Source organism: Anopheles marshallii (genome assembly GCF_943734725.1).
Source record: "Anopheles marshallii chromosome X unlocalized genomic scaffold, idAnoMarsDA_429_01 X_unloc_88, whole genome shotgun sequence".
Taxonomy (NCBI): Eukaryota; Metazoa; Arthropoda; class Insecta; order Diptera; family Culicidae; genus Anopheles; species Anopheles marshallii.
In genome coordinates, this window is record NW_026525940.1 from 45,001 (window position 1) to 55,000 (window position 10,000).

Here is a 10,000-nt window from a genome sequence, read left to right on the forward strand (position 1 = left end):
TGGACTTCTCGAAGCTCAACTTGTGAGCAGTTCCATGCACCACTACCCGTATCTCTTAGCTTAGTTCTAGCCATGTGCGTTCAAAGCTCAACGTTAAGCTGTGTCCTGCACCACAATCGTTATATAATAAGCTTATCTCTAAGCTTTTTGCGTTCAATGCTCAACGTTAAGCTATCCCTTCGCTTAGAACCTCGCTCTACATTTTGCCTTTGGACTTCTCGAAGCTCAACTTGTGAGCAGTTCCATGCACCACTATAGGTATCTCTTAGCTTAGTTCTAGCCATGTGCGTTCAAAGCTCAACGTTAAGCTGTGTCCTGCACCACAATCGTTATATAATAAGCTTATCTCTAAGCTTTTTTGCGTTCAATGCTCAACGTTAAGCTATCCCTTCGCTTAGAACCTCGCTCTATATTCAACTTTCAGATACCTCAAATCTCAACTTATGTGGTCTGCTATCGAGCTTGAAGGGCTTCGTTCTCTGACAGAGGGGGGTTTTTGGGCCAAATTATGCAATATTAGTTTAACCTCCGTCGCAGAACCACATTTGACCAGGTCGAGAAAAAAATTTTTTCGTGACGACCTGGTCCCCCATAGTAGGGAATGAACATGACATCTTAACCATATTTGACCATTTTCAAATTTCTCGTCGCGGAATGATGACTTTACTAGTAAAATTTGTTCCGGGTAGGGACCTCCCATACAAAATTTTCATCGCTCCAAAAGTGATTTTGTTTCACTTTTCAACATTTACAAGGTCCATAAATCATGTTTTGAGACGATATGGAAAAAAAAATTTTTTGCCCGTCTCGACCAACTCGACCGATGGTGACCACAGTAGGGTGCTCCATACAAATTTTCCTTATGTGGAATTTTCAGTGTAAAATAAGGTTTCTCCAATCGATCGCGGGTTTCACTTTTCATCATTTGCTAGGTCTAACTATGATGTTTTGAGTGGTCCCGCAAAAATTTTTTCTCTTGGCCAGTCGACCCTTTCGTCCATGTCGGTGTGCTCTGCAGTAGGGTGCTCCATACAAATTTTCCTTATGTGGAATTTTTCAGTGTAAAATAAGGTTTCTCCAATCGATCGCGGGTTTCACTTTTCATCATTTGCTAGGTCTAACTATGATGTTTTGAGTGGTCCCGCAAAAATTTTTTCTTGGACCGGGCCTTCCTTCCCGGCCCTGTCGGTGTGCTCTGCAGTAGGGTGCTCCATACAAATTTTCCTTATGTGGAATTTTTCAGTGTAAAATAAGGTTTCTCCAATCGATCGCGGGTTTCACTTTTCATCATTTGCTAGGTCTAACTATGATGTTTTGAGTGGTCCCGCAAAAATTTTTTCTTGGACCGGGCCTTCCTTCCCGGCCCTGTCGGTGTGCTCTGCAGTAGGGTGCTCCATACAAATTTTCCTTATGTGGAATTTTTCAGTGTAAAATAAGGTTTCTCCAATCGATCGCGGGTTTCACTTTTCATCATTTGCTAGGTCTAACTATGATGTTTTGAGTGGTCCCGCAAAAATTTTTTCTTGGACCGGGCCTTCCTTCCCGGCCCTGTCGGTGTGCTCTGCAGTAGGGTGCTCCATACAAATTTTCCTTATGTGGAATTTTTCAGTGTAAAATAAGGTTTCTCCAATCGATCGCGGGTTTCACTTTTCATCATTTGCTAGGTCTAACTATGATGTTTTGAGTGGTCCCGCAAAAATTTTTTCTTGGACCGGGCCTTCCTTCCCGGCCCTGTCGGTGTGCTCTGCAGTAGGGTGCTCCATACAAATTTTCCTTATGTGGAATTTTTCAGTGTAAAATAAGGTTTCTCCAATCGATCGCGGGTTTCACTTTTCATCATTTGCTAGGTCTAACTATGATGTTTTGAGTGGTCCCGCAAAAATTTTTTCTTGGACCGGGCCTTCCTTCCCGGCCCTGTCGGTGTGCTCTGCAGTAGGGTGCTCCATACAAATTTTCCTTATGTGGAATTTTTCAGTGTAAAATAAGGTTTCTCCAATCGATCGCGGGTTTCACTTTTCATCATTTGCTAGGTCTAACTATGATGTTTTGAGTGGTCCCGCAAAAATTTTTTCTTGGACCGGGCCTTCCTTCCCGGCCCTGTCGGTGTGCTCTGCAGTAGGGTGCTCCATACAAATTTTCCTTATGTGGAATTTTTCAGTGTAAAATAAGGTTTCTCCAATCGATCGCGGGTTTCACTTTTCATCATTTGCTAGGTCTAACTATGATGTTTTGAGTGGTCCCGCAAAAATTTTTTCTTGGACCGGGCCTTCCTTCCCGGCCCTGTCGGTGTGCTCTGCAGTAGGGTGCTCCATACAAATTTTCCTTATGTGGAATTTTTCAGTGTAAAATAAGGTTTCTCCAATCGATCGCGGGTTTCACTTTTCATCATTTGCTAGGTCTAACTATGATGTTTTGAGTGGTCCCGCAAAAATTTTTTCTTGGACCGGGCCTTCCTTCCCGGCCCTGTCGGTGTGCTCTGCAGTAGGGTGCTCCATACAAATTTTCCTTATGTGGAATTTTTCAGTGTAAAATAAGGTTTCTCCAATCGATCGCGGGTTTCACTTTTCATCATTTGCTAGGTCTAACTATGATGTTTTGAGTGGTCCCGCAAAAATTTTTTCTTGGACCGGGCCTTCCTTCCCGGCCCTGTCGGTGTGCTCTGCAGTAGGGTGCTCCATACAAATTTTCCTTATGTGGAATTTTTCAGTGTAAAATAAGGTTTCTCCAATCGATCGCGGGTTTCACTTTTCATCATTTGCTAGGTCTAACTATGATGTTTTGAGTGGTCCCGCAAAAATTTTTTCTCTTAGCCAGTCGACCCTTTCGTCCATGTCGGTGTGTTCTGCAGTAGGGTGCTCCAACCAAGTTTTCCTAATGAAAGTTTTTCGTGGTTTCGTGTGAGTTAAAAACTCCGGAACTTGGCTTATTTTCACCATAATTTCCACATATGGTGACCAACTCAATAAACGTTTTGTGCGTATCCTATGGACAGTTTTTCGCGTTCAACTTGGTGAACTAGGGTTGTTTTCCCGAAGGGTAAAAAAATCTGGACTTAGCCAAATTTTGAAATCTCCAACCAATCTTGGCCTGTTAGATTATCTTGGTTGGGTTGCTATGGGCTGGTACGGCCTACTTGATAGGCAATGTTTCAACTCTTGGAAGCTTTCGTGGTTGTTTAGAACTGTCCATGGCCTTCTTGATAGAAATGGCTTATCGTGGCCATGGACTTAGCAACATTTTGAGATCCAATCTTGGCCTGTTAGATTATCTTGGTTGGGTTGCTATGGGCTGGTACGGCCTACTTGATAGGCAATGTTTCAACTCTTGGAAGCTTTCGTGGTTGTTTAGAACTGTCCATGGCCTTCTTGATAGAAATGGCTTATCGTGGCCATGGACTTAGCAACATTTTGAGATCCAATCTTGGCCTGTTAGATTATCTTGGTTGGGTTGCTATGGGCTGGTACGGCCTACTTGATAGGCAATGTTTCAACTCTTGGAAGCTCTCGTGGTTGCTAAGCACAGTTCGTGGCCTTCTTGATAGAAATGGCTTATGGTGGCCATGGACTTAGCAAAATTTTGAAATCTCCAACCAATCTTGGCCTGTTAGAGTATCTTGGTTGGGTTGCTATGGGCTGGTACGGCCTACTTGATAGGCAATGTTTCAACTCTTGGAAGCTCTCGTGGTTGCTAAGCACAGTTCGTGGCCTTCTTGATAGAAATGGCTTATGGTGGCCATGGACTTAGCAAAATTTTGAAATCTCCAACCAATCTTGGCCTGTTAGAGTATCTTGGTTGGGTTGCTATGGGCTGGTACGGCCTACTTGATAGGCAATGTTTCAACTCTTGGAAGCTTTCGTGGTTGCTAAGCACTGTTCGTGGCCTTCTTGATAGAAATGGCTTATGGTGGCCATGGACTTAGCCAAATTTTGAATTCTCCAACCAATCTTGGCCTGTTAGAGTATCTTGGTTGGGTTGCTATGGGCTGGTACGGCCTACTTGATAGGCAATGTTTCAACTCTTGGAAGCTTTCGTGGTTGTTTAGAACTGTCCATGGCCTTCTTGATAGAAATGGCTTATGGTGGCCATGGACTTAGCAAAATTTTGAATTCTCCAACCAATCTTGGCCTGTTAGAGTATCTTGGTTGGGTTGCTATGGGCTGGTACGGCCTACTTGATAGGCAATGTTTCAACTCTTGGAAGCTTTCGTGGTTGCTAAGCACTGTTCGTGGCCTTCTTGATAGAAATGGCTTATGGTGGCCATGGACTTAGCCAAATTTTGAATTCTCCAACCAATCTTGGCCTGTTAGAGTATCTTGGTTGGGTTGCTATGGGCTGGTACGGCCTACTTGATAGGCAATGTTTCAACTCTTGGCCGCTTTCGTGGTTGCTAAGCACTGTTCATGGCCTTCTTGATAGAAATGGCTTATGGTGGCCATGGACTTAGCAAAATTTTGAATTCTCCAACCAATCTTGGCCTGTTAGAGTATCTTGGTTGGGTTGCTATGGGCTGCTACGGCCTACTTGATAGGCAATGTTTCAACTCTTGGAAGCTTTCGTGGTTGCTAAGCACTGTCCATGGCCTTCTTGATAGAAATGGCTTATGGTGGCCATGGACTTAGCAAAATTTTGAATTCTCCAACCAATCTTGGCCTGTTAGAGTATCTTGGTTGGGTTGCTATGGGCTGGTACGGCCTACTTGATAGGCAATGTTTCAACTCTTGGAAGCTTTCGTGGTTGCTAAGCACTGTCCATGGCCTTCTTGATAGAAATGGCTTATGGTGGCCATGGACTTAGCAACATTTTGAAGTCTCCAACCAATCTTGGCCTGTTAGATTATCTTGGTTGGTTTGCTATGGGCTGGTACGGCCTACTTGATAGGCAATGTTTCAACTCTTGGAAGCTTTCGTGGTTGCTTAGGATAAGAATCCCGACGAGAAAGGTTTCCCGGACTTATAAAAATAACCGATTAGCCCCAAGGACACATCTTCCTTGAAAGGCTAATCATGCACCACACACCACACCACCCATAGGCTTGCAAGCAGCACTCTTGTCGAGTGCAGCAAGCCTATGCTCACATCAACTACCGTACACGTACCACCATAGGCTTGCAAGCAGCACTCTTGTCGAGTGCAGCAAGCCTATGCTCATCAACTACCATACGTACCACCACAGCCTTGCAAGCAGCACTCTTGTCGAGTGCAGCAAGCCTATACTCCACGAACTAACCACTTCACCACCAAGCATGGGTCGCCTGAGAGGATCGATGCGAACGCATCTCTACAACTCGCAGCTCCCAGCCTGTAGTCCCGTCGTTTGCGGGCGGTCGAAGGTGTCGAAACTAGTTGTATCCACGGTCGACGGGCGCACAGCCACCAGGGTTCCCTGTGATAAGGTACTTCCACGTGCAGCGTACACCCGCCCGTTGCGGCTCAGTCTAGTGCTATAGCGGGGATGAGACGGCAGTGTGCACGGGGCAGCACCGACGGATCTCAGAGGGTTGTTAAGCCCGCTAGCTTCCGATCACCTAATGGGTTTATGATGCGCTATCAGCTCGGATTGGATACGACCTTAGAGGCGTTCAGGCATAATCCAGCGGACGTAGCGTCATACCAAAGTCCGGTCGAACTAGTATTGAGCCAGTGGTCCGTACCTGTGGTTCCTCTCGTACTGCACAGGAATTCCGTTAAGATAGCAGCATACAGCACACACCAGTAGGGTAAAACTAACCTGTCTCACGACGGTCTAAACCCAGCTCACGTTCCCTTGAAAGGGTGAACAATCCTACGCTTGGTGAATTTTGCTTCACAATGATAGGAAGAGCCGACATCGAAGGATCAATAAGCCACGTCGCTATGAACGCTTGGCGGCCACAAGCCAGTTATCCCTGTGTGACATTCGAGCAGTCGAGCTGTTTGGACATGGCGTGTTTTGCTCCGCAGTGAGAAGGAAAATATTGGTGCAAAAATCGTTTGGAGAGACTGGATTTTAGTTATAATCCGTTGTTAAGTGTACGTTTTAAGGGAATCGAGTGAAAACCGCGTGAAAATCGGTGCGATAATACGGAAAATAAGTTAAAAAACATTCCCCATACATTTTGTATGGGGAACTATTTCCGCTATAAAAACGGGCAAAATAGACCTTTTTCGGTGCGGTTTTCAGTGAAAAAGCGAGATTGGACGCCATTCAAGCGATTAAGAGTGATAGACAGTGTTTGCCGGTGAAATTCGGCCCGAAATACGGAGTGGCAAATTCGCGCAAAGAATTACAACAACAACAACAACAACAGTGTGTGTGTATCGTGAGTTTGCGTAAAAATCCGGTCCAATCGGGCCGGAAGTGGACGGAAACGGTAGTTTTTGTGCCCGTGATCGTGCCAACGCAAAAAACCGGACGGAAATCGGACGAAAATCGCCGAAAAACAACGTGGCAAAAAAGTGCAAGGGGTGCTACCGCCGGAGCACGTGGTTTCGAGCAACGGTGTTTATTAGAAAATCGTTAATAACTTTGCGAGTTTTTATCGGATTCGTGTGCGGTTTTCACCGTTGTGATTGTTTTAACTCGTTTAATAAGATCCAAGCGAAAAAACAGTGAAAAACGCGAAAAAATTTTTTGACATTTTTTGGTGACATCCGAGTGACACATATGACCCCGCTGACGAATTTTCGAAGGTGAGCAGTCCCCCGCTGACAAATTTTCAAATTGACGGTTTTTGCTCGAAAAACTGCTCGAAACTCAAAAACACGTAGAAAAATTCTGGGAAGCTGGGGGGGTCATCGGCAGCTCGAATCTGCTCGATTTGGACAGTTTTCATCGAGCTCGAAACTGCTCGAAACTGCTCGAATTTCCGAATTTAACTGAAAATCGCGGGGAAAAATCGGGAACGACTGGGGAAAATACGGGAAGGCGTCTGCAAGTAGGGAAACACCTCCCCCTGACCACGGAGGCCTGCTTGGGTCTCTAAAATGGCGACAACCCGAGCATCGCGTCCTCGGTCGGAGTCTACCGAGGAAAGGCCGGGGCGGTCTCTTTTGGCTGTAGAGCCGAAGGTAATGTTGACAAGAGCTTCGGTGATGGCATCGAAGTCGACGAACAACGACATGGTGGAACTGCGGAAGGTGATCGGGGAAATGTCCCTCGCAAACGAGCAGCTTCGAACCATGTGTAAAGAGCTGCAGCAAGAGCTTGTGATGCTGCGACAGCGGATTGAGGCCAATGACAACATGGCCCGCGAGGAACGAAAGTTGGCCCGGGAGGAACTGAAGCTGGCCCAGCAGCAGTTCAAAGAAGAGCTGCAATGGAACAAGCAACAGGCTCGTCAGTGGCACGAGGAGACTCAACGTCTCCGCAAGGAGCTAGAAAAGGAGACGGCAAGCCACCAGGAGCTGTTGGCGCAGATGCTTGGTTGTGGCGGCAATCAGGCACAGCAATCGCAGCTGCAGGAGCAGTCGTCTTCTTTGACGAAGCAGCAGCCCCAACGGTTGCAGAAACAACAGCAACGGCCACAACAGACGCAGGGGCCAACGCGTGGCCCTGCTCAGCAGCAACCGCTGCAGCAGCAACAACAACAGCAGCAGCAGCGGCCGTCCTATGCCAATGTGGCTGCCGAGGCATCTGGTACACAGGCGACGCAGAGTGGCGCATGGACGGTGGTGGGACCCCGCAAGGCACCACCGAAGCCGCAGCAGCAACAACAGCAGCAGCCGGAAAAGCCACGCCCGCAACTTGCGCCACGCAAGCAGTCGACGAAAAAGAAGCTGGACGCTATAGAGGTGGCCCCAGGAGACGGTCAAACGTGGACAGACGTTTACCAGCTAGTCCGCAGCGCACCGTCGTTGGCTGAACACCAGGCGAAGCTCGGTGTGGGACGGCGAACGACGCGGGATCGGCTGGTTATGGACGTAGAGGACGGTGCTAATTCGGAAGCAATTTTTCAACGTGTGCAGGAGGTCTGCGCACAGGCCGCAGCTCCGGCCACCGCCCGCCTGGTGACGGAAACGGTAGAGGTCCGCCTGGAAGAGGTGGACCCTTTAGCGACGGCGACGGACGTGGCGACGGCGATCCAAACATTCACAGAGCAGTCGGTGAAGGAATCCGCCGTGCATTTGGTCAAGGCATGGAATGGCACGCAGACGGCATACGTCCGAATGGCAGTGAAGGCGGCAGCGAAGATTGCGCAGCAGCACGTGAAGGTGCTGCACACTTCGTGCCTAGCTACGCAGTTGACACCACTGACGCGGGGCCAGCAGCGGTGCTTCAAATGCCTGGAGCACGGACACCTGCGGCACCAATGCCGGAGCGAGATGGATTGGTCGACGCACTGCATCCGCTGCGGCCAACCGGGACACCTGGCCCGAACATGCACGGCAGCGGTCTGCTGCGTGACATGCAAGGGCCCGCACCGGGTGGGACATCCGTCCTGTCCTCGACAACGATAAAGGTCCTGCAGATCAACCTCGGGCGCAGCAGATCAGCGCAGGACCTGATGCTGCAGACGGCGCGGGAGCTGGAGGTGGACGTTGTCATCGCCTGCGAATTATATAAGCCGCCTCGGGACAACGGCAGATGGGCGGTGGATGAGGCGCAGAGTGTGGCAGTGGTCGCCACCGGGGCTTATCCCATACAGCGTTTATGGGAAAGCGCTCATCCTGGGCTGGTGGTGGCCACAGTGGGAGGAGTGACATTCGCTAGCTGCTACGTCTCGCCAAACACCGGACCAGCGGACTTCGTCGCCTATCTCGAGGCGGTGGAGATGGCGTTGGTGGGACATCAGCACCTGGTGATGGCAGGTGATCTTAATGCATGGAGTACGGACTGGGGGAGTGCCCGCACAACATCGAGAGGGCACATCCTCAAGGGCGCTATCGACCATCTGCAGCTGGAGGTCCTCAACCGCGGCAACGTGCCCACCTTCAAGGGCAATGGGGTCGCGCGCGAGAGCGTTGTAGATGTGTCCTTCGCGAGCTCTACGGTCGCCCTTGAGGACACCTGGAGGGTCAGCCAGCGATATTCGTACAGCGACCACCGGTACGTGGAGTTCTCCGTGGGCGTTCCGGGGAGACGGTCAGCACCGCAGCAGCGTACGAAACAACACCATCGGACGCAGTCGTCTCGCCTCCCGCAGCATGCAGGAGTTCGCTGGAAGACGTCGACTTTCTGCAGGGAGGGATACCAGGCTGCGCTGATTGATTGTCGATTTGCAGAAGCGGACACGCCTGACGCGCTGGTAGGAGCGCTGTCCCTGGCCTGCGACAGGACGATGGAGCGAGTGGGCCCGCCAAAGTTCCGTCAGCCGCCTAGGCTCTACTGGTGGACTCCGGAGCTGGAACGCATGAGGCGTGAGTGCGAGGAGGCGGAAGAGAGGCATCGTGGGGCCAAGGGGCCAACAGAACGGGACGCGGCTTTGGGGCGTCTGCAGGACCTTCGTAGAGGGCTGCAGCGCGGGATCCAGGAGAGTCGAAACGAGAAGCTCCAAGAGCTGATCGACGGAGTCGACAGCGACGTATTCGGACTGGGATACAAGGTGGTGATGGCCAAGCTGCGTGGTCGCACCCCGCCGGAGACGGACCGGACAGTGCTGGAGCCGATCGTGGATGCCCTGTTTCCGCTGCATCCCCCGTTCGAGTGGCCAGCCATCGAGCGAACGGCTGACGAGGAGAGGCTGCGACCCGTCACGGAAGCGGAGGTTCTCGCGCTGGCAGAACGGATGGCCCCATCCAAAGCACCTGGGCTCGATGGGATCCCGAACGCGGCGGTGAAAACCGCGATCCGTGAACACCCGCAGGCGTTTGTGCGGGTGTTTAACGACCTACTGGAACGCGGTGAGTTCCCGCGGGCTTGGAAGGAGGCGAGGCTGGTGCTGGTAGCCAAACCGGGCAAGCCACCGGGCGATCCATCGGCGAGCCGACCGCTGCTTCTGGAGGGAGCAGTCCCCAAGTTGTTCGAGAGGTGCATTCTCGAGCGCCTAAATGAACACTTGGAGGACAGCGCTGCCCCTCAACTG